Consider the following 27,390-nt stretch of genomic DNA (forward strand, 5'->3'; position numbering starts at 1 on the left):
AGTATATTATTATAAGATTTGATGTGCTGATGCCCAGCTTTATTTTGTTTAGGTATACGAAAATTTTTATAATTTTGAAAACTCTTTTGTCCTTTTTATAGATTCTTCTTTTCAAGATCATTGTCTCATTAGGATCATAAAAAAGTGATCTTTGAGATTAAAGCAGATCAATGATCTCTTTGCTCTAGGTGTAGCTGCCATCTCTTAGAGGATATGGATAGCAACCATAGATTCTGTAGTGAGCCACAAGGCAATCTGATTAACAGGATGTGAAAAGATAACTGATAATCCTTCAATATGATTATTGCTAATAATATTCATTCCAGGAGATAGATATGACAGTAAAAGAGAAATCCAAAGACCTGTTCAAGGTCATTTTTACCTCTAGGCATAGCCAATAATGAGCAAAAATTTTGTAAGTTTTGAAGCTTAATAATTAAAAATAAAAGTGATACGTATGAAGCCTTCTACATTTTCAAAATACTGTCATCAACGTATCTCATTTAAATACTTAGAAAAGCAGGCAAGGCATGCATTATGATCTCTATATTACATAAAAGAAAATTGAACCATACATATATTAAAGTGGCAGACCTGGAATCCATTTCAGTTTATCTGGCTTCTAATCAATCCATTATTCTTCATAGTATGAGGAAAAATAGAATACGAGAGATACAATACAGGCTAGAATATGCTAAAGTATATAGGAAAGATAAACATGGTATTGTAGCAATTTAGAGGAAGAGAAAGCATCGCTTCTGTTTAACTGATCAAAAGTGATATTTGAATTGAGCTTTAGAGAAAATGAGGTTAGCTCAGAAACATAACAATGAATCGACATAGACATCTATAAATGTAACATATTGCACTGACTAAATAATGGATTTTTAAAAAACTTGAACATTTAAATTAATGCAAAAAAGCAATTGTTTAAATTCGATATCAGTTAAAAAACTAACAGCAAACTAAAAATGAAAAAGGCTTTTTTTAATCAAATAATGGGTACCTTTCAAAAATCTATAGCAGATATCTTACTTAGTAGCAATTAGGAACATGACAAGGATGTCTTCTAGGACTGGGACTAGGGTGAGGTCATTAAAGAGAGGGTCAACATTTCCATGATTCTGTGAGTGACTGCTTAAAATTTGTACCCTAGGCCTCACTGGCCTCATGCTAGATATTCTTGGCAACAGAACTGAAGACACATAATTAGTAAGATGACTGTGAGTAAGGCACATGAATGGAAAAGGAGACAAACTGGTTTTTGTTTACTGACTTTGGAATGTTTGTTCCACAAATAGCAAATGTCTATCAGTCTAGGTTTTGAGATGCATCATTATGAACCCCAGACTCATAATCTTTCATTTACAAAAGTGAAATCAATAAATACCTTTGGTATTTTTCTAGTAAGGTTCTTATGGTTTTCATGATCTGAATAACAAAAACAAACAGGATTCCTTGGTCTTATAACTACCCACTTTTATGGGAAATTTACCCTGTTCAAAACATCTCCTAATTTGAGGGGAAGTCCATGGTTGAAAGTCTGTTACCACGTGAAAGAGGGAAAGTTTTTTTTTCTCATCACCCATTAGTATCTACTCTTATCCACTCCCCACTCTTCTGCTCTCACCCCCACTATTTATGTTCGAGAAGCCACCTCACCAGTGCCACGGTTGAGAGTATCCTCTGTGAGAGGTCTGCTTTCTGTGCCAAGGGGTCCCATGAAGTTCCAAAGTAGTTGTTACTGACATAAATTCCTGCTGCTACCAAATAACAGGCACGAGACACCACTACGCTTGCGATCCCTTACTCTCAGGGGGGAACGTGTCCTCACACTTGGGCACTGACTGGGTCCTGTTGCTAGTACCACAGGTATGTCCACTCAGAATGTCAAAGCAACATTATACACCAGGAGATAATCTGGAGCAGTCAGCACACTGAAGCTACGTTTGTAAGTGTATTACACTATTTATTGTGTATGATATCTTGTAACCTCAGTATGTTATTGAGCCCCTAAGAAATATATATTATCAGCTTTTATACTTCAGCCCAACTATTTCTTGGACTCAACCCTAGCCTCACAACACATGGGCTGAGAAAAAATTGGAGTGACAGACATCACACTGTACTTTGAGTTGACCATCCCTCTCACAGCTCCAAAGAAGCTGTTTCCTTGTACAGAATTATATCATGACCCTTAGGATAAATTCTTTCCCTGAAGGATTCTTTGCACCTCATATAAAAAAGTACTTCTGTCCTGTTCCTCACAATCAATTTATCAGACATGCGCTGTTATGCCATGGTTAGATATATCTTAGACTCGATTGAGAAATTGTATAAATTCTGATCTTACAGGATGTCCTTTTGTCAATTAATTATTCAGTTTGACAGTGAAAGTATATAAACAGCTACAACTAACAAAATAGAGAATAAATTCTCAAACTCTTATTGTGAAAAAAATACAAAAGGAGTTCTGGCTTTTCTAGTATTTCATCTAGTCAGCTATCTTCAGAATATAAATATCAGATATTAGTAATATATACTGTCATAGTTAAAATTCTTGAAAAAGGAAACAGCAACATCTGAAATATCAAACACTTTGTACCAGGCTCAATGTTAATAGTCTGGGCTTTGCTAAAGAAATGAAATTAGGAAATTCTCCAAATGATAATTTTTTAAGGAAAAACTCCCTTGGAAAGAATTCTTGTAATCTGTATTCTATGTTTTTAGGGTTGAAAGCATAGGTTTTGGAGAGAAAACTGAGTTTGAAGTCTTTTTACTCCTCTTACTAAGTCTGTGATCATAGACAATTAATTAAATTCTCTGACTTTCAGTTTAATTTTCTATAAAATGGGAGTTATAACTTAATAGGGGATTTTTATCAAGATTTAATAAAATAATGTCTCTATGTGTTTAGCATATCCATTAGCATATAGAAAGCATTCAGTGGTCACTCTTATTGCTAAATTTATTCAAATAGTTCTTCCCAGCTTCCCTGGAACTTTCATGGGTTTTACTCTGTTACCTGTACAAAATGAAATATATAAATCTTTACTGACTTTAGGCTACCAATATCTATTCTTTTTCTGTTTATTTCTCTGATTTGCATACAATTAAATTTGCTAAAAGTTAATGTGAGCACCCCAGAACAATATGAAATATTTTCAAATTTTCTTAGTTGAATTCCTTGGATTGCAAACACTCGTATGTGCATTTCATGTGTGCAAGATGAAGTGGATAAAATGCAACCTTAATTCAATGAGAAGAGATACTGAAAAATCATACATATTTAAAATATAGCACAAAAGTTCCATACCTTAGTCTGGGTTTTTCTGATATGGGTAGAGAATGGTAACTTGTTGTACTTTCTGAGTCAGCAATGCAACTGACAAAGGCCATGGAGAGTTATAATTAGGTAATGAAATGAGGGCAGTATCATATTTTTTCCACTTTTAATGTGCCTGACAATCTGACAAAAAGCAGGTGTCTCTCACAACTAAACTGACATGGATGGCTGGGCTGGGCACATCACCGAAGCATGAAAAGCATGCCTTTATGAGCAGCTGAAATCAACCCCCCTTATCAGCATCCAGCCCATGGAAGCATGTTTTCTGGAGCTGGAGTCCCTGGCTCAGAGATTGCTTTGGCTGTATTCAAAAATGAAGACAAAGATCATGCACATCAATTTCACTTAATTAGTTTTCTACATGACTTTCATTTCTGTTAAGCTAGCTAATTAACAACATGCTATCAAATCAACTCTCCTACTCCTCTCTCTTGAGTTCATAGGCATTTTCATTCTCATACTCACTAAAATCAGCTCTGTTAACTTCGTTTCTTCTGCAATGATTCAGGCTTGAGGGTAGTTCCCCACTGAGATACAGTAGCTGTACTATTAATTTTGTTCTATATTTCCTCTCTCCGGGCAACAGGCTATTTAATTCGTAAGATCGCTCTAAGGCAGTGTGTTTATGTTGTTGAGCAGATTTATGTAGTGCCTGTATTGAACAACTGAGTATGCCAACTGGAAATTATTATACTTGCCACACATATGAATTTTAAATATTTTTCCAAAGCCTGTTTAAGTTAATGAAGAAAGCCCTCTTCATTATCAAAATGAATATTATCTTGTGTTTCCATAGTTTTTTTCTTAAAAAGAAGCGTGATTATATCTTCATGACAAATCTTCCATCATTGAATGTATTAAATATATTTTGGTTGATCAGGATATTGGTGCCAAGTGACTGATAGTAAAGAACCCCCTAACTCCTTGCAAACAACCATGTTGGGAAATTTCTAAATGACTCTCATGCCATATTGAAATTTATAATCAGTTGAATCAGCCACATTAATCAGTTCTTTGTAGAAGGACGTTATATTTCTGTTAACCGATAAGTTTCATTCTTAGTTCTGTATAAACTGACATCAATACTTAGATATCTCCTTTTGAGCACAACTGAGAACAATTTAAATTATCCATACTGGAGAATAATGAAGAATGTAAACTCTGAAGATTTGGAACCAAAATAGTCCTTTTAGTTTGGATTTACCACACTGAGTCAGAAGGCTTTAGTAAATGTTTGCTGTTTCATTACAAAGTGATATATTTGCCCTATGGATTACACAGTTTCAAATACTGAGAACTATCCTTGGTGGATAAATGCCAAACACAGCCAAGATACCCACCAGTACTACTAGGATATTGGAATAGTTGCAATAAAAGTTTTCTGTTGTGATTTACCTAAACTTCTGATTTAAAAAAAAAAAAAATCTTTCCAGGAAATACTTCAGCAAAGTGTTGCAAATGATAACATTAAATAACAGTGAAATGTCATTATTAACACATTTTATTGCTCATCAGGCAAAAAGTCATTAAAAAAGAAATTTAGTCATAAATATTTGACAATAGAGAATTTGTTTAGAGCATATTGGTAATTCCATACATTTAAATTTAAGTAAAAATTTTACATGGAATTTAACAATTCCTTTAAAATATACAATTATGGTTTTGTGTGAGTGGAATTTGAGATTCTCCATAGGTGTGCATTAGCTGACCTTAGTGGCGGCAATAATGCATGAGAGGAGAGACGGATGTTGAAATAGTCGTGATTCAAGCCTCAATTTATAGCAAACAAATCCTTAGCAAGCTGAAATATAGTTGGATGCCAGGTCAGAGTATATAATAGAAGTTCAATGTGCAAATATACGGAGTGTGCTAATTTGATATAAATTGGGATTTTTATATTTGACATTCAATAAGCTCATGACTCTAATCAGAAGGAAGAGAATGGCCTCAAATGGCATTTAATAATATGTACATTCTTTACAATGTCTTCTATTTTAGCAAAGCTGTGCTACTGGTAAAGAGCAGCATGATGCAGCTAACTCACAGTGAAATCTTGTCCAAATAGTCTGGATAAGGTAGTTTAACATAGTGTTAAAATTAATGATTTTGGCATCTGACAGAGTTCCAAATCCCAGCTCTACCTGTTTTTAGATATATCTTCTTAGGTAAGATACATAACCTCTTGGAATTTCATATCGTCACATTGTAAAATAGGATAATAATATGTATTTCAAGGTGTTGTTAAAGATTAAGTAAGGTACTTTTTGCAAAGTGCTTAGCTCTATTTCAGGAAGAGAGAAAATAGCAAATTGATACCATCTCAGATTAACTGTAATCTTGCCAAAGGCAGACATCATGCCTTCTATTAATATTTCTTCTGTACCTTCAATAGGATTTATCATACTGTTTGGCAAACAGTAGGCCTTTCTCTGCATATATACAAATTCTAAGGTATTGATGGATTCCTGATGTGCTATTGGGATGGGCTTTCACATAAACTGTTAACTACATGAAATTGCAGATTTATCATTTAGAGAATTAGTTCTGTGCCAGTTTTTCTCTTACAGAATTAAACATAAATCTGGCTTGCAGACAATTCAAGAAGGGCATTGAGAAGATTACTCTGTTCTTTCCATTTAAGGAAGGCCAACTGCACAATGAAAAACAGAATTTGGTTCAATGTGAGCTATGTAAATGCAATTTCCTTTTCTTGAGGATAATATCTATTCTGAGTTGATGGCTTTTAAGAACACAAACTGTTACCCCATTTCCTTCCTCCTTCGGCAGGTTTGTAAGTGGCTAGCTGTGGAAAACATTGTGAAAGCTTGCTCTCAAATGATCTTACACCTGATGTGGCCATTTAATAAAACACATCCTGCCCACAAATGAGAAAGCAACACTAGAACTTTATTGCAAGCTGAATTCTACAAGGATATGCATTATGTTTCTTCAGATGTGCTCATATACAGTGTTTATCCCTAGGCTGATGGCAACTTTCATTTTTCTTCAAAGAAGGCTAAGCTGTAGTGAAAGCGGGAAGATGATTATTTTACAAAGTACATCTCATCAACAAGAAGTTATGAATCTGATAGTGAATTTCTCATCCTGGTTCTCAATGTTTTTTCTGTTATGTTTTCTAGAAAAGAAATACAGAGAAGATGTATGACAGCCAAATCATTGGTGCCTATTCTTATCTGATGACAAACTAATGATAACCATCGCATATATAAATGACGTAAAATTCTACATATAACTGTAAAACCCACCCTTTGAGTATCTCTATGTCACTTGTGTTTGAATATAGTATTGAGAAAACAAATTTCTGGGCTAAAGAACGCAATCATGTTGTTCTTATAAAATTAATCATTTCACAGATAGGATGTTCTATTAAACCATTTCAGAACTACTCAGATTATAAAATGACTTCATTTTCAGAATAATAACATATAAGAAATAAAGAAAAGTATAAAGAGAAATTTGAAATTACTCAAATGCCCACTCTCAGAGACAGCCACTATTAGAATTCTCTTACAATTATTTTCAGTGTTGAGTCAATATGTGTAAGTTTATTTCTCCCCAAAATTATGGCCACAATGTACATAGATTTGAAACATTTTCTTCAAGGTATAATTTTATATAATTTTAAATTATTTTTATTTTCACTTAATGTAATAAAATGACCACATTTTGAAGACAATATGTAATCTTATTTACAAGGTTCCTGTAGAATACAAAGAATTCCAAACTATGAATGTGCCACAAATGTTCTAATTTTCTGCTTTTTTGTGCACTTAACTTACTTTTATTTTTATATTGCCATAAATAGCACTGTCATCATTGTATTTGTATGCAATCTGGGTTCAGATTATTTCTGTATAACAAATTAGTTGAGGTGAAAGAACTACATGAAAGATGGAAAGTGTTTCAGATATTTTATGTATATATTATCAAATCTACTTCTACAAAGATATACCAATTGATAATCCTTAAGGTGACATATGGAAGATATATTTTACCCATTTCACTTTACTCCTTCATAGAATATTTTATAAGCAAAACCAATACTTCATATTTAATTTACATATTTTATAACTATTAGTGAGGCTAAATAAGTTTTCAGTAGTTATTGGTCAGTTTATTTCTTCTATTTTTTTATATATCCAAATGAAATATTTTTGTCTTGTACATTAATGTATGAGAACTTTTATATGGGAAATACATTGACATTAGAAGCTAAATACAAATACTTTTCTCAGTTTGTTTTACCTGCCGGTTAAAGAATTGTGCTCGTGTTCTGGCTTTTATCATTATTATATTTACCAGTCATCTTTTCACTGTCATATTTTAAAATGATATTCTCAATTTTAGCCACCTTTATCATCTAACACTAATATTAATAGATTTAATTTAACCTAATTTAGTATATTAGTAAAGAATTTTTGCTTTGAAGACCATCAGTTATAAATTTAAAATTCTGATTTTATTATAAAATCTGATCTGATCTGATTTTATTATAAAATCTGCCATTATGATTTTATTATAAAAAATCAAAAATACCAAAATAATAGATTTCTAGATTTTGTGCATCTAATTTTAAATTAAATTATTGATGTAAAACATGTGCCTTGTGCCTAAGACAGTTAAGTGCTTAATCACTGATGTTTTTTATAACTATGATGGCGATAATTTTTATAACTTCTTTAAATTCTTATGTTCATATAGTAGGCCTTCTAGTTTTCTAATAAAAATGCACAATGAGAAACAACAATAATAAATATTGCCTTGTCCTTGATTACGGTGTAGTTCTCTCATCCTCTCTGCTTCTGCTTTTCTATTTCTAGAATTCTTGTAATTGTGTCCAATTGTTTGCATCCATCTTCTATCTCTTGGAGCCACCAAAGATGAGGCTATATTATCTGTGATTATATAAACCAGTTTTAAATTACGTGCTTAAATAATTTATTGAAATTGCTTTTACTCAAATTGCAGCTACTCTAAGATTAGTAATTTCCCCTTGGAAGATATCTTCCTCGTTGCTTTCTTATACATAAAACAACACAGGTGTATTCTGGGACATAATGAAATGTTTTCATGAGTATTGAGAATAAAATATGAGTATAAAGAAGTAAAGAATGTATAATTTATGGTCCTAACTACCATAATTCTGAGAGTAAACTGTGAGCTATTAAAATTAAGGCACAACAACAGGCATAATACTAGGATGACTCAGGGCAAACTGAAATGCGAGATCATTCTAGTCTAAAATTAGATTAAGACACTGAGATCTTGCTTTGGGAGAAAAGCTTTTGGCTGTATCTTCAGATCCCTGGGCTATGAAATAATAATCTTATGCATAAGGGGATATTAGCAGAAACATTTTTGAATACATTGTGATAATGGTGTTTCTAAAAAGAAAAGTGGAATACTCTTGTCATTTTTGCCTAATTTACTCATATTTGTCATTTAAGCTCAATATCTCAAATCAAGTCTCCTGTTACAGGCACATCTTCAGAGCACTGAGAAAAGGTGCAATTTTGTATTTGTTAATTATAATTTCCTCTTCTAAAATATATGTACTGTTAAGGCAGACATCATTTTTTTGTTTGTTTTTTTTGTTTGCTGAGTATTGTCTTGACATAAACTAGGTATTAAAAATATTTAATCAATTAGCAATTGAATAGATCTCTTTTGTCTCACCTTCACCCATTAAACTCTATAGCAATTCTCACAGTTTGCTAACGAAAATGAATTTTGAAAACAATGAAAGACTTCAAGAATCAAGTGGAATTGATTTTCCACTTCATAAACCATTCTTCTATCTGGAAGTTCTAGTTTCTCAAAGAGAATTCTTATACTCTGGCTCTCATGACATTATTTCACTCATAGATTTGAAGTATCATGTAGGAAAACAGGGAGTAAGAAACAGATAATGAAAACAACATTTACAAATTAATGGTAGGTTTTTAAAGATAATTTTTCTGTTTTTGTACTAGCTTTTGGCTAATGGTAACCACTCTGGCAATTTAGAATTCTTTTTAGATGAATATAAATGCTTTTTGACTTTTATTTAGCATACTGTAGAAAAAGAATTGTAGATAAAGAAAAATTATAATTTATTACAATCAAATAATTCCAAAATACTATATTTGTTATCTATTCATTTTATTCATTTCGTGTATTCATTTTGTCTGAGAAAATGATGTTCTACAAACTAACATTCTAGGGTCAAAATTAGCTATCATTAGAAACACTTAATTCAGAAAAGCAAAGAACCTTATTGTTATCTATATATAAACCACTATTTTTACTTTAATATTTTATATACAGATTAGGGAGGATTTTGCTGGACTGTGTCCAAAGAACTCAAACCAGAAAACAGAAAATCAAACACAGTTAATATACTTCTAAATGGTTTGAAGTTTGGGCAGAATCAGTAAGAAGTAAATACCTGCTTAGTATTTCATTCAGTTCAGTTTGTTTCAATGAATACTGCCAGGCATTGTTCTAGAATATGGGGGCAAAAACATGAATTTTAGCCTCAAAGGAGTCAAGAGTCAAGTATGGGAGACAAATGTAAAAAAAAAAAACCTGATTTATGACAGATTCTAACTCTCCTGTACCAGGATATTACTAAGTCTAATCCTTGGTTAAAATATCTCTAGAACATTCTAGTTATAATACTATTATCTCCAGGGTAAGTTAAGACATCAAGCAATTATCGACTATTATCCTGTTAACAAAAAAAACCTAGAAAACCAAAAAGAACAAGAGGTAAGGAGAAGAAAAGGGAAATGGGAAGGGCCAGTGGCAGCAACTTGTAAGAAGAACCAATCATTATTATTATTTTTTTTATTTAAAAGTATTTTGGGGAACAAATATTTTTGGTTACATGGATCGCTTTTGTAATGCTTGAGCCAGGGTTAAAAGTGTGCCTGTCACCCAGGTACTGTTCATTGTACTTGTTAGGTATGTTTTCACTCATCCCCTCCTTCCCCCAACTCCCTGCTTGATTTCCTGTGCCTTTTACTTCCTTCTGTGTACATGTGTGCTCATCAGTTAGTTCCAATTTAATAGTGAGCACATGTGGTGTTTGTTTTTCCAGTCTTTAGATACTTCACTTAGGATAATGGTCTCCAGTTCCACTCAAATTGTTTCAAAAGGCATTAAGTCACCACAAAAATAAATAGGACTTGATTAAATTAAAACACTTCTGCATAACCAAGGAAATAATTAACAGAGCAAATAGACAACCTACAGAATGGGAGAAAATATTCATAAGCTATATATCTGATGAAGGGCTAATAACAAAAATCTACAAAGAACTCAAGCAAATTAGCAGTAAAAAAATCAAACAACCCCATTAAAAAGTGGGCAACAGACATGAACAGAAGCTTCTCAAAAGAATATAGACAAATAGCCAATAAACATATGAAAAAATGCTCAATGTCACTAATCATCAGAGAAATGCAGATCAAAACCACAATGAAATATCACCTTACCCCAGTCAGAATGGCTTTTATTAAATGGTCCAAAAACAATGGATATTGGCGTGGATGAAGAGGGAAAGGAGCACTTATACACTGTAGGTGGGACTGCAAATTAGTACAACATCCATAAAACTAATCATTATTGTTTAAGACTATGATCTCCATGAGGAAACAAATTTGTTCTTGACCATCAGTGAGCCCCTGAGGGTATCAAGGAATGGATGGATAAATGAATAAAGAAACATGATTTCTGGTAGCCTTGTGAAAAGAAAGTCCTGTGATCCATTTGGGGGACAGGATAGTAGGTGAGAAAGCGGTACACCTGAACCTAATTACCTATTTATCCAGTGAAAATTTGGGACAGCCCCTGAAAGTGAATTTTGTCTCTCTTTCCACATCGTTGGTCAGTAACAGAGACCCCAAATTTCTTGCACTTATGTTGACTTTAGGATGACGTTTTGTAGATTCTGTTAAGAATGATGGAAGCATTTTGGTGAGAAAATGCAATTCACTCTCAGGCTTTTTCTCTCTGTGATATCTTGATTTGACAAGTGTGGCTTACAAAGCCTCTCTGGCCTCTCATCCAGAGGCAGGCAGGCTCTGCCTGCAGATTGCTGTGCTAACAATAGGGATGTGCCTCTTACAGGCCTGGTGCCTGCCACCACAGCCATTCTCTAAATTTGCTTCAGCTCAATCAGTTTTGTGATTTGGGGCTTCTATTTGCAACCATAAAACTGGTTTCTAAAATTTGTTCCCTTAATGTATCTTCTTGGACAAGGAAGTTAAATTGGGGAGAGAGTTCACAACCACAATTTCTGACTTGTTTTAGAATGCATACTGAGGAAGGCTGCAACTTCTATGACATTTAAAACACTTTCCCATTTAATATTACATTTTCTCCATCACATTTCCCAAGAAAATACAGACATGACATAAGCTCATTATATTGTGATTTTGTTCAGTTATATACAATAAAAATAAATTGTAAACCGTAAAAAGAAATTTCTTACAGAAGTACTTTTGAGAAATTTATATACTTGGTTGCGATCAACTATTTTCTTATTGCTATTTTAATCCATGTAGCTGTGGTAAAAAGGCATGGGATTATTGCAAAATTTGAAAACATTACTCTTTAAAATAAATCAGATTGTCTCATTTCCAAGAAATAAAAGTGGTCAGCAATGAGGCTCTTGACTACTTCAGTAATGCATAGACTTTGATAAAACAAATGAGCCAAGAGTCATCTTCTGACTTAACTTTGCCTTTTTACCAAATTCTGAATAGAGTTGAAGGAAACTTCCTGTGGAGGGCATATTTTCTAATTGCCAAAATAAATTAGAGTCTATTAACTTTCAATTTGATGCTTCTTTGGTTCTAAAACATTTATAGTTAGGTATCACTGGTTAATTATCTTTTCTGACATCCACTTTTTTAATGTAAAATGAAGGCAGAGTAATAGTCATAATAAAACTTACTTGTTTTAGAGTATTACATTGAAAATTCTATTAAAAGTATAAAGAACTGTGCAGTTATGAGTTATTGTCATTTGCAATAGATTTTATACACACACACGCACACACACACACGCATTAAAGCGTGTGCTTTTTTTTCCTTGTAAAGCTTTTGCTTTTACAAACAGGTCTACTAATAATTACTATAGATATTACTTTATTCCACCTTTAAAAATAGATGCCACAGGCCACAGACTAATTCAAGGGACTTTATTTTCTTTCAAGCAGAGCAGTATCTGATCTTCTGGCAGAAAATTCAGACAATTCTGTTGGCAGCTACAAGGTTATCCCTTGGTGATCCTGTTAATAGATGTTTGAGTTTACTTGCGCTCTTAGCCACCATTATTCTGTGGTGCATGTTCTTCATTCCATGCATTTTCTATGTTGGCTACACATATTGGATTTTTTTTAATTACGTTTACAACTGAAAAAAACTTTAATGAGTCATATTTTATGGCTAGTTAATGTAAGTTATTTTATTCAAATTGAATATAATTTTTTATTTTATCACTATTTTTGATCTGCTATCATTTATTCTGTAATTTTAAGCCTCATCTTCTCACATTATTATTAACTTTTCCCTGTTAATATTTCTTAATTTTTCATTCTCCAATAATTCTAATTTAACTCTAAAGCAATAGCCCAAGAAATTTTCAGAAAAAAGTATTAATCAGACACAATGTGGGCTTTTATGGAGGGCTGTTTTTCTAGATTACTGTTATTGTTATCATCATGGTTATTGTATAATACACAATAATTTTTTACATATCTACTGAGCAAATTAAATTATTTTGTTAATAACAAATGCCTGTGAGAAATTACAGCAACACAGGGCCTTAGTTTATTTTCTGTTGCTTATAATAGAATACCTGAAACTGGGTAATTTATAAAGAAAAGAAATTTATTTCTTATAGTTCTGGAGGTTGGAAAGTCCAAGTTCAAGGTGACACATCTGGTGAGGGCCTTTTTGCTGGTGGGGATTTTCTGCAGTCCTGAGGCAGCACAGGGCACCAAATGTGAGGGGGCTCAGCATGTTAACTTGCATTAACTTGCTAGCTTAGTGATCTTCCTTCTCTTATAAAGCCACCAGCTCCACCACCATGATCACCTGTTAATCCATTAATCAATGAATAGATTAATTCATTCATGAGAACTTCACTAATCAAATCAGCTCTTAAGCATTTCTTTCAAAACTTCCACATTAGGGATTGAGTTTTGACATGAGGTTTGGAGGCGAAAAACATTCAAACCGTAGCAATCAGCATGAGGGAAATAAATAAAATTGGGAAATTTCTAAACCCAAGTTCAGGCCTATTAAGAAAAAGGCAAATGAACAAAATGATTACTTATCAGGTCCTTATTTGGGGACCCAATGCCACGTATGGATGTCTGGGACCTTATATAATTTTAATGCTCTTATTTATACTAATTGGACTAGTTGGATATGATTGTAATGAATAATATACATGAGAGTGAAACAGATAGAATAAAATATATGACTAAAATAATAGTTAAAACTTATTTAATAATAATAATACATTTATTAACCCACAATGACCCATTGGGAGACAATCCTTTATAGATCTCTTGTATTTCTTTTCTTTTTGCAAACAGAGGCAATAATTGCCTTTTTGTCCTGTAATGGCATGCATGAATAATTAAATCTTTTATCTCTCTATACCCAGGAGTCTTTTGTCTTCCACTAGCATCCATGAAGCTCTGGCCGGGTAATGTGCTAGCTTGAGAGTACATTACACTTTCAGACTTTTCACAGTTCTTGACACAGCCCTGTAAAGTAGATTTTAATATTATGTACATTTTTAAATTAGTAAACTAAGGCACAAAGAGCTTGGGTAGCTTTCCCAAGGCCTTATAGATAGCACAGAGAAGAAGTAGGATTCAAATCAGACAGTTTGGTTCCAGAACGGATGCTTTCAAACATGTCACTACACTGCTGGTCACATTTCCTCCTAGTTTCCTTAGTGCTACATGGTTCTAGATGAACACACTCGTTTCTCCTATTTAACCCAACATGAAAGAAAAGGATTTGAATACTCTCTCTCAATCCTCATGTATTATCTTTTTTCTTCTAGTGACAAGAGGTGCTCATCCAGGTAACGTGGTTCTCATTTATTCTGAAAACAATCTCTCACATTTGGATAGCATAGCATCTTTGGAGTGTCAACAGGACTGTGTACCTGGTCTCTTTGACTTCTGTGACTATTCTGTAGGACAGCTGGGAAAGATGCTAAGATCTCCATTTTGCATTTGAGATAAATGGGTCAAGTATTCAAATGAAGTCTAGAATCCAGGTCTTTAGTTTCTTAGTCCAACACACCTCTAACTGCAACAGAAATAAAACAACTGTTTGATGTTTGTAGATCAATAGAAATATCCTCATAAAAATATTAAATCTAACCTATTCCATGTCTATCACCCTGTCTTCAAGTTACACAGCCTAGAACAGGGTCGGGAGCTGCCATGCTGTATTATATGACAGGAAAAAAAAGCATACAAAAGACTCCTTCATATACTGAATCTTCAAATATTTATAGGGAGCATATTATACCAGTCCAGGCACTATTTTGGAATCTCAGTGCAGTGGTAAACATGTCTGGCTGTTTATAAAGATGACCTTCTTCTTTTATATTTCTCTGCTATTACCATATCAACTGAAAAAGGATCTACTCTGTTATTCAATTATTCCTGGTATATGAATCTAACTCAAAGTTTTAGTTATTATAACTACCAGGAAATCAAAAGGACCATATGTACATTAATATATTTTAGAGTAAAATAAAATTATAAAAATTATGTCTAATCTTGTCTGAGTACAAAATGATATTAGAAAAAAACAAACATACAAAAAAAAAAAAAACCATTTTCAGCCTTGGTTTCTGCCCAGGTGAACACACTCTTAGTGTCTCAGATGACAGACATAGTTTATACCCTAGCTTTTGAAGAGTTGAGGCTGCTTTTTGTAGTTGAGGGAGGCACAATCTTTTTGCTTAATAATTATAATGGAATAGAATATAGATAAGAGTAGCAAGATATTAAAACAAAATGTCATTTTTCAGCTGCAAACAAAGACTTGCTACAACCTTAGGCACTCAACCTTCACAATGGTGCTAATTATGTTCACCCATCCTGCTGTGCTCTAAAAGGGGAGGCACCATGGGGATCAAAATTAAAACACTTAATTACTTTATGTTTTAAATGTGAGCTATCTGTGAAAAACAGCAGGCCAATCTTTTTTCCTATCCACTCAACAGAAATTCCCTTTGGGCCCTGGACAACTCCACTAATCATTTGAGTTTAAATACTTTTCAATTGCCTTGCATTCTCACTACAAATATCTCTACCTTCTCTAGGAAAGGCCTCTGCCCTTGTTTACTATTTAACCACTTATCTATTGAGGTAAATGGCTGAGAATTAAAGCTCTCTGGAGTTGGCTGATGAGTTTCACATCAAGTCAGTATTGCAACACATCTGCAAATCAAAGGATAAGGGTAAAGGGAGGCTATTACAGAATAAATTTCCAAAGGCACCTCCTGGAATTTGCAGAATTGTCATTATAGGATGAAGTATTTCAGTAGATTTAAATTTATATTTAATTAACAACATTAAAATTATCAGAGATTGCTGAAGCTTATAAATATACCACCACGATAACTGTAGAAATGCTCCCGACTTAGAAAAAACTCCAAATATTTATATAGATTTTTAATTTGCTTATTTCAATTGCTCCCTATTCTTCTTTTATCTTTTTTGTTTAAAGTTAGAACACTTTTTTCTTTTCTGAGCATTTTGACATCTATTTTATACATTCTTTTATACTTAGAGCAATGCTTTGAGTCAGGAAATAGTAATATCTCAGTTTTGCAAATAAGGAAAATGTATAGAAGGTCCTCTTGGCCTTCCTTCAGCTGAGGTCACAAAATTAATTAATGCAGAACTGAAACTAGAACGCAGATTGTTTTGCTAGCCCAAGATTTTTCCATTAGGGTGTGTGTCTCCTTGTACAATTATTTCTATAGTCATTATAAAAATATATATTAATGCAAATATGAAAAAGTGATTCTAGTTGCCAGGGTTGGGGAACATCTTAATTATATGATCTGTTAAGAGTCTTATAAGAAGGGAATTTATTCTAATGAGAAGAATTATATGTATAAATTGAGACACATTCACCCATTTTCATAGTTGCCAGTGAAACACAGTAGATGTAGATGGGAGAAGTCCAGGTTAATTGGGAAGGGGAGACAAAAGTGGAATGGTGGGGAAACATGGGCACAGTGTGCTTCTTCAAAACTTGGGAATTTACTCTCTTTTCCAAACTGTCTCTGACCATTGTAATTTGTGGTGACAAAGGGTCAGCAACAGAGCATCAAAGACCACAGCACAAAGGTGAAGTGATTTATCCTGCTTTTTAAATTCTCAGCACAGAACTCTGAAATCTTCTAATTAAAGAACCAAGATAGGCATCTACTCGACCCTCACTTTGACGTCTTCAAATTTAAAGCAATTCACCTTTCACTCCTACACTCAGGTTAATTTTCACTACAAGAAATGATTTTTGACAGTTTCAGAAAGTCAGGTTAAGCTTATATAAGGAAAAAAGAGTAAAATTGTCTTCTTTTACTGATAGGTGTTTCCTCTAAGATTTCCCGATAGCTCTAGGACTTGCAGGGTTGTGCCAGAGCATAATGCACAGTGAGGGGTTCGGGGCACAGGCTTGGAGTCAGAAATTGGTGGGTGCCCCCCCGCCCCACATCCCAGCACTACTAGTTGGTCATGTGATCTTAGGAGAAGTACTTAAACATCTCTGAGATGTGGTTCCTTCTTCTATGAAATTGAAATAATAGTAGTACTTAGAATTTAGATTGTTATTGGTAGTGGGCTGAACAGTGTCCCCCAAAGAGACATATTCTTGTTCTGATCCCGAGATCCTGTGAATGATCCCACGTTTAGAAAAAAGGTCTTTGCATATGAAATTAATTTAAGGATCTTAAGATGAGGAGATCATCCTGGATCTGTGGGTGGTCCTTGACTCTAATACAAGTATCCTTATAAAAGGCACACAGAAGAGAGAAATGCAGAAGAAGACGATGTGACAATATGACCATGAAGTCAGAGACTGGACTAATGTAGCCATAAGGAAAGGAACACCGGGAGCCACCATAACCTAGAAGAGGCCAGCAATGGGTTCTCTTCTCGAGCCTTCAGAGGGAGTATGACCCTGCTAACACCTTGATGTTGGACATGTCCCTTCCAGAACTGTGAGATCATAACTTTGTGTTTTAAATCAAGGTTGTAATAATTTATTACAGCAGCAACAGGGAAGTAATACAGCATTAAATGAGATAATTGTGATGAATATACTGAACATACGGTCTAGACCATAGAATGTTATCAATAAATAGAAGTTATTATAATATTATGCAAAGCCCAAGCAGTATAAGACCTAGAATGAAAAATGCTAAAGGATAGTTGTACTTAGAGAACAGATTTCCATTTATCAATCACTTTCTATGTTCTAGGTATTCTACTAGATGTTATATAAAGCATTATTTAATTTCTCCTGCCAGTTATAACAAAAAGTAAAAACTACGACTTTCTCGACAGATAAGGAGGCTGAGGCTCAAAAAAGTGAAATGACTTGCCCAAGGCCTTATAATGAGTAAGCAAATCAAGATTCAAACTCAGTTCTGTCTGCGGGAAAAGCGTTTACTCTCTTTTTTGCATATTGTTCTGCAAGGTATAGTGTGCAGAAGAGGTGAGGGGATTATCAGGGAAAACCAAGCCACAGCCAGGAGTTTTGTGTAATAGTTTGTCAATTTAAAGGGTGCTGGCACAGAGGAAAAGTCAAGAAAATAATGAAGCAAATGGAATAGGTAAAAGTGAGAAAGTGAGAATGAGATCATAAAATGTGAAATTTGGAAATATTTCCTAAACAATTTATCGTATTGGTAATTGAATTAAGAATTGGGTAAAGGTAAACAGTATAGGCTGCTTAACAGGCTTGACACAATTGTGAGACCAGTCTCGAGATTCAGCCTCCTGTTATACATGCCCATGCCATGTGTAATGCTCCCCTGGAGTACGGTGGGAACTGAGAATATGATGGGATGTTACTGCTATGAGTAGGCTATATTAAATGCCAAAAATAAATTGATTTTACAGATGCAATTAAGGTTGATTTTTAGTTAAGCAAAAGAAAGATTATCCTTAGTGGGCCTACTTAATCAGATGAAAGCCCTTAAAGGATCAACTGGGCCCTTGGTGAGATTAGAGAGATTTTCCTCCTGGCCTTGAAGAAACAAACAGCCTTATTGTGATTTGCCCATGAAGAGGGCCACATGGCACAGGACTGTGGGTGGTTTTTATAGGCTGAGAGTCACCCCAGCCAACAGCCAGCTAGAAAATGGCTACCACAATCCTTCAGTGGTAAGGAGATATATTTTGCCAACAACATGAATGTGCTTGAAGAAAATTATTCCCTAATGAAGCTTGCTGATGTTGAAGCAGCCTGGCAGAGGACCTGAGTGCAGCCTTGTGAGACTGAGCAGAGCTCCCACCTGAGCCGTGCCAGGGCTCCTGACCCACGGAAACGGTGGGATAACAGATCTGTGCTGTTTTAAGACGCTAACGGTGGTAATTGATAACACAGCAGTAGAAAACTAATACGGACAACTCTCAAAAATCAATGTTTTAAATTTAAATATATAATTTTTGTGAGAGAAATCAGCACTGTGCTACACGCTAGTCAAGATCTTATAGGGTTAACGCGTAGTGTTGTCCACAGGTTTTATCACTCAGTACTTTGTTCTCAGAAATAGTCTCACCTGACTTTATACCCTCTCCATTCCTCCTTCTACCCACTGACTATCTGTCGTTAGCAGCTTTGCTGGCAAGCTGGGAAATCCGGAAGCTGCCTTTACACACACATGCATGTGCACATGCACGAACACATAAACGCATACGGGCACCTGCATGAACATGCATACATATTAAAACACAAAAAAATACACATGAATTCAGCACATCACACTATATACATGTGCATACATGCCCCCACATACATACAAACACACTTTCATTCTAGCCTGATAACATGTATTATGCTCCTTTTTTGCCTTCATGAAAGCTGTCTTGCTCCTTATCTTATTCCTGTTTCTCTTCAGTACTTAAAACACACTTATGGCCAAATACACCCCAGCAGTTGTATAGTAATGTACTTTTAACAATTTTATCACATCATAAACTAGCATAGTGACAGTACGTTAATGTTCAGCTGCTGCATTATTAATAGGAGAGGTTTTGCCTTTCCAGAAGCATCCTGAATTTGTTGTGATCCACAGTCATTATAGCCCAATAAATATGATGTGGGTCAGATTGGAAATGTAAAGGATTTGGCAAACTCGGAATGTATAAGGTGCACTTTGAACCATTTACTGCCGCAATTGCAATGATGCTATTTCAAATTAAGCATCTTAGAGCTTGAAAGCAACTCTTTCCAGCAACATAAATGGTTACTCTGTCTTGCAGTGAAAATAACAGATTTATTGGCAAAAGTCATGCCTTGTTAATTTCATATTTTAATTTTCCAAACTCTGGGAGCTGAATGATATAGTTTAAGCATAGACTAATGATTAAAAGTTCATCGTGTAAATGTAATACAGATGGTTAATTTATGGCTCAGATATATTAATTTGTCAAGTTGGGTTCAAGATCTCTCTCTGGATCAAATTCATATTGGGATATATATTTTATATTGTAGGTTTAAATATAGCTGAATAAAGATGAAAGATTAGTTTTGATTTGCAAATATCTTAAAAACAGTCAACTGACAAAGTGATGAAAGCAAAAATACACAAATAATATGAATAAAAATAATGCAAATAAAATAACTACAAAAATCCCCTAACCAATACGTAAAAGAATATTTAGTTCATGCTACAAACAAACAAATGAAATCCAAGTAAGAATAACTGTAAGTTATCATTTATTTAGTATCAAATTAGCAAATATGTCCAAGGGTTGTAACAATCAGTTTTTTTATGGAAATGATGAAATAGGTAACCTGTCTAGAAAATATGTATCAATATATTTCAAAATCCTGGAAAATGTATAACCTTTTTATCTCATATATTCCAATTTTTTAACTGTAATAGTTTCCAATTTGCTGATGAGTACATGTTGTGCTTGTTTTTCCATTCTTGGGATACTTCACTTAGTAGAATGGGTTCCAGCTCTATCCAGGATAATACAAGAGGTGCTAGATCACCATTGTTTTTTGTGGCTGAGTAGAACACCATAGTATACTTATCCACATTTTGTCAATCTACTCATGTATTTATGGGCACTTGGGTTGTTTCCACATCTTTGCAATTGTGACTTTGTGCTGCTATAAACATTCTAGTGCACATGTCTTTTTTATAGAATGTCTTTTATTCTTTTGGGTAGATGCCCAGTAATGGGATTGCGGTGTCAAATGGTAGTTCTACTTGTATCTCTTTGAGGTATCTCCTGATTGCTTTCCACAGAGGTTGTACTAGTTTTCAGTCCCACCAGCAGTGTATGAATGTTCCTATCTCTCTGCATCCATGCCAATATTTATTGTTTTGGAACTTTTTGATAAACACCATCCTCACTGGAGATAAGTGTGATATGTATAGATTCTCTTTAGATAGAAAACATTTTAAAGTTATCCTACATCTTGGCCTGTTCAGGTAGATATTTCACTGATATATAAATATAGACATCTTTAGCCATGAATTAGTGACTGAGTCCTTTTCAAACTGTTCAAAGGAGTTTGGTGATAATAGTTTGGTGATGAATCGAAAGTAGAATTAGACTTCATGTGTATGTATGTCTCCAGCACTCTCACGCCAGCATATTAAATTGGAGGGGGAATAATGTTTTTTATGAATTTTAGTTTCTTCTATCTCCCAACCATTGTATCTGTAAATTAGACATATCTGAAGATAAATTGAGAATTTCATCCCAAACTAACCTTAAGGGAGGTTTTAAATATAAAATTAGTTCTCCTCTATCCCTTTCTTCTTTCCTTTCTCTCTTTCCTTCCTCATTCCTTTTTTCTCTCTCGCTCTTTCTCTTCCCCCTCTCTTCCATTTTTCATGCAATTCAACTAGTATATATTAACCATATACCATGTGCCAAGCATTGTTCAAAGGCACAAGGGGTATAAATGTGAGCAAGGTAGCCTTGTATTTATCCTTCCAAAGCTTAGAATCAAGGAGTTTAATTTTAAAACAAGAATTTACAATAAAGTGTGGTAAGTGACACAATAAAGAAAGAACAGAATGCTAAAGAAATGCCCCTAGTGGTCGTCTTTAATTCATTTGGGAACAAGGAATATTACTTAAGGAAAAGTTTTTAGATAAAGTGGTATTTAGGCCGAAATTTAAACAATTATTAAAAAGTTAGTCAATTAATATTACTATTCAAATATGGAGTCTGTTATTTACCTAAGGTTCTACCTCATTATATTGTTGGCTCTTCTTTGAATGCCCAGTACCCACAAAAAAGTATCTGACATACAGATGATGTTTAATAAATATTTGATTAATTAATGCAGAGGTATAAAAAAGTAGTATATTGATAAAACATAATTTGATACATTTGTAAGTGACACAATAAAAATAACATATATTTCAAGAAATATTAATACATTTTCCATATTCCTACTGCTAATCTTAGAGTCCCTATTATCCTTTTTTTGTTTTGTTTCTCTTCATTAATTTTTAATTTTTGTCCCTATAACTAGATTCAAATCAGCATATATTTGATTTTAACCTTCTGACTTAATATAATTTATTAAAGCTTCAATACTTCTTCAAAGTTGAAAGACTTATTTTTAGGTATAATTTTATAAAACTTCAAATTTATAAAATCTTCTGAGTTAACATTTGCCATTTACTTTGCCTGTGGAGAAATTAGTCTAATAGATGTTAATAAAAATGTAAAAAGAAATTACCAAAAAGCTGAGTATTAATTTCCTTGGGTATTGCTTAAGAAGAACTTGCATATTCAATTCAGCATGCATATGTAATGTATGCAAATTTAACATGCTTTCAATAGAGACCATTTAATTAAAGAAGAATGAAAATAATTTAAAAATTTATTCAAAATTCATTTGGTAACATGAGGATTTAATACATATGAAGTCACTAGACTCATAAATTCATAAGCAAAGAATGTAAACTAGAAAACAACAATGTTAATTGATATAAAACAATAAGGCAATGGGGTATCTAAAAATATCATTCAAAGTTGCTAGAATATAGTTAAGAACATGAGCTTTAAAATCTAATTAAGAACTAAGCTCAATAAGATTTCATAAGTATTTTTATGCTTGGGATGTGTATTGGAAATTTATTTATATTGGTTCAAATTGGTCTAGTGTCTAATTTCCTTGTTATTGCACATTCTCAATTGTCTGAGAATTTACATGTAGGAAAAGAAACAATACAGTATGCCAAGGGTGGAAGTGGGTCATAATTTAATAAATACTTTCAAACATTATCTTTGAAACCAAATTATTTTTGAGAACTTTTTGAGGCAAAAATCGATAGTTTATATTAAACTGTTAAAAGAAGAAATCTAATTTAATTTGCTCCAAAAACCAAGGCTGATTTTACAGAAGAAACAAATTTTTTTATCAGGAAATGGACTATAATACACAAACGCACACATTCTCTCTCTCTCTCTCTCACACACAAACACACACACACTAACTATATGGCACATCGTGGTTTAGAAAATTAAAATAAGTACTAATTAGTACTTAGTAGAATATTTTTCTAATTTTCTGCTTGATCAGACTTGGACTTTTCAGGAAGAGGTTTTCTTTGGATTTTAAAAATTTACCAGTTCTACTTTTTCTGGTCTTGTCATTTAAATGGGATACTGAACCATAGTAGCTCAACTTAAGAACATCAGTTAATACCTTAACAAGAAATGGTGTATTAAATACAAAGTAGAAACCCTCACATAAATCATTGATCTTAACATTCTCATCTAATTTGTGTCATTGGTAAAACTCACAAAACATGGTTACCTGAATAAAAATGCAAAGGGGAAAATACATAAAGAGGCATATTACAATTTATGAAAAACAATCCACAACACATTTTAACCTAAAATATGCTCAAATTTAAATATCATTTCCACATGTAGGAGCATATATACTATAGAAGAAACAATGTATAAAAGAAGGTAATGAGAACAGGTGTTGGTAGGATAAATTGGGATAACACTCCACATCTTTCACTATCAAATATATTTTTAGAAATAAGAAATAGGGTCGTATGTTGCAAGTGTACGGATGTTTCTAATATAGGAAAATGAAGTCCTAGTTCAGCTACCCTAGAGAAAGAAGAGTCAAGTAGTCCAATGGCTTAGAATTTATGTGCTGATGGGGAAAGAGAAGAGGACAGGACAAAGAAGGAACAGAGATTTTAAGTGATCTGGCTGCTGTGTGGTCCAAATATCCTTAAACAGAAAGAGCTAGGGAAACAGGGCTTTTGTGGTTTCATTTGAATGGAAGAGTACCTCTCTTCTATTTAGGGTAAGACTCTCAATCTCTGTCTAGCAGAATAACACTGGTTATTGTGGAAGTAATTAAAAATACACAACAAAGCTGAACATGAAAACCAAAACAACAGCAGAATACCACAGTACTCTTGCATGTACAATATAGAAAAGGCATCCGTAGGTTTTCCATTAATGTCCTTTACCATGCTTATGAAGCAACATCAACACTGGAAAAGAAGAGGTAAAATTGTATTCTTAGAACATATGATTGTCTAGATACAATGAAATTTACAAAAAGCTATAAGCACTAATAATGGAGTTTAGCACTATTGAAGATAAAAAATATATTTCTACACATTATCAATGGAAGTTGAATTTTAAAATTACCATTTAAAGTAGCATCAGAATTATGAAATATAATGCTTTTAAAAAAACCTTTTTTATTTTTTTTTAAATGAGACCTGCCCTGCACATTGAAACCTACAAAAATCACTGAGAAAAATGTTAAAAAATTTTTAAGTAAAAGGAGATATATATTATGCTCATGGATTGGCAGATTGAATGCTGTTAAATTGTGAATCTCCCCAAATTGCATTACAGATTCAACTCATATTCCCAAGAAAAATAACAGCTAAATTTTCTAGTAGATATTAATAGGTTTACCCTGAAATGTATGTAAAAATGCGAAGGACCTAAAATAGCCAAAATGACTTTGAAAAATTAAACTGGAAGATGAACACTGACTGATTTCAAGAATTATTATAGAAGTGCAACAAACAAGACAGTTTTATATTGAGGTAAAGACTAAAAAATCAATGATTGGAACAGAATAGAGAGTCCAGAAATAGATCCACAGGAATTTGGAAATTTGTTTTCAATGGAAGTACCAAGACAATTGTAAAAGCTGTGAAAGGATAGTCTTTTAAGGGGAAGGGCATTCCTCTAATCCTCTCTTGGGTGAGGCAAAGTCATAAAATGTGACCAAAATGTTTGTACCCTCATAATACTCTGAAAGAAAAATAAATAAAAAAAAGAAATGATGCTGAAAAAATTGGAAATCCACATGCAAAAAATATTGAACTCAAATCCATACTATATATAAACATTAACTCAAAATGGATTGTAGCCTTAAATATAAAACCAAAAATTATAAGATTTCTAGAAGGTAACATAGAAGAACATTTTTATGACCTTGGGGATAGGTAAATTATATTTTACATGTGATGCCAAAAGCATTATTGATAAAAGAAAATATTGGGAAATTTCATTTACTTAAAATTAAAAAAAAGTTCCTTTAAAAACATATTCAAAATTACAAAAGCAAGTCATAGAGTGGGAAAAAACATTTTCAAATAATATATATGATAAAGTATTTATATCCAGAATATATAAAAAGCTCTCAAAACTCAATAATACAACACAACTATATAACCAAAACATTTGGACAGAATGCATCAAAGAAGATATATGGATGGCAAATAAGCACCAGAATAATTGCTCAACATCATTAGTCATTGGGTAAATGCAAATTAAAACCACAATGATATACAATTACACACTTATTAGAATAATTAAATTTAAAATAACTAGTTACAACAAGTGTTGACAATGATACAGAGGATCTAGAACTTACTATATCACTGGTGCAAGGTAAAATGCTAAAATAACTTTGGAGAGAAGTTTGGCATTTTCTTAAAAGTTAAACATACACCTTGTATATGATCTAGCCATTATACTCTTAGGCATTTACATCCAAGGAAATGGTACCATAGGCCTGAAGAAAGACTTCACATGAATGTTCATAGCAGTTTTATTTGTAATAACCCCAAATTAGTATCAGCTACAATAGGCATGAACAAGGTGCAATTTTATAGAAAAAAATTAATAATTGCAACTTTTAAAATGGACTATATCTTTTGCATGTTTCACTACTTAAAACAAATAACCATATTAGGTTTTATTATTATTTCAGTTTCACAAATAGATGAAATAAATAGCTCAAGTTCACACCACTGATAAGTATCGGGGTATGGATGCCACTTCCACATTGTAATTCCAAACATATTGCTCTTTCTATTTGATCATGATGCCACGTGAATACAATAAACTTGAAATGAATATCATAGGGACACTATTCCAGAGAATAGGGAGAAAAAAATCTCTGAAGCCTAAGAATAGGTAAACTCAAATCTTTTTTGTCAATTACAACAAAGAGAGATTCTTGAAGAGTGAGCTTGAACTCATTTCCTGATCAAATTCTAAAGGTTATAAACAGGTGGCTGTATACAGGGAGCAAACCTAAAATCACCAGGGAAAAGCTTGTTTTCAAAGAAGTTGTCCATTTAATTATTCATTCATTAATTTATTCAACACATATTTATTGAGGGTCTATATATGTCAACTACTACATAGGTACTAGGGACATGGCAGCGAACAGAAATGATAAAAATTCCTACCCTGTGATGCTTCCTTTCCGGGGGGAGTGATGGTAAATAAATAGGAGAATATATAGTACACAAGATAGTGTAAATGAAGTGGAGAAATATAAAGCAAGGAAACGTAAGAAAAAGTTTTGGGTAGTCAGTGGCATCTTCACCTGTGCAGAGAAGCTAAGAATAAAAAAGGAAAGCCCAATTTCAGAGGCAGGTAGAGGCAACATGCAGGGCAAGATGGACAAAGGACCACACATCTCCCAAAGAAGAGAAAGTAACCATCTGCTCTCTTTCCAGGGCTTGGGAGGTCAGGTTTTATCTTAATTTCTTGAAATATTTCAGTGTCCTAAAATAAGCTCCATTTTGACTAAAACCAGGTTTTGTAGAAAAGGAGATTACTGAAAGAATTGGATTCTCCTCCTTGCATTCCTTGCTAAAATACTCTCCTCTGAGTCTCTGAAGAACCTGATATATTCCCCTAGCAGTCTCATCACATGGCACAGTAATAGCCTATATAGCCTATGTATGAATCGGTATACTCCCTTAGACTACATTTGGCTCTTTGCAGCCTTCAGAGACCTTTTCCATACTCCATAATTTCTTAAGATTACTGGTGGCTCTGAGGTCTTATTTCAAAATCCATTAGTAACGGAAAAGTTTCAGAGTCCAATGGAAAGAACATCATATATGGGATCAGAGGATTCAAATTTGAGTCCCAAATAGCTATTTACTAGTTTCCTCAATCTTCTTGCTTAACTCCTTTGAGCTGCACTATCTTTATCTGTAAAATGGGGTAACATGAAAACCTATTTCATGGATTTTCATTTCTTTTAAGGATTAAATAGAGAAATATATCCCCCATCCCTAGAGAGTTAATTTAACTGATCTGATCTGGGACCTGAGCTTCAGAACTTTTAAAATACAGTAATCTCTAAGAGTGATTCAAATTACAGTCAGAAGAAAGAATCTCTAGCTAATTTAATTAGATAAAGCAGAGAATTGCCTAATCTATTCATTATGCTTTAGACTCTGTTAAAGAGCTTAGTCTTTCTCTT

This window comes from Lemur catta, chromosome 12 (assembly GCF_020740605.2).
Source record: "Lemur catta isolate mLemCat1 chromosome 12, mLemCat1.pri, whole genome shotgun sequence".
Lineage (NCBI taxonomy): Eukaryota > Metazoa > Chordata > Mammalia > Primates > Lemuridae > Lemur > Lemur catta.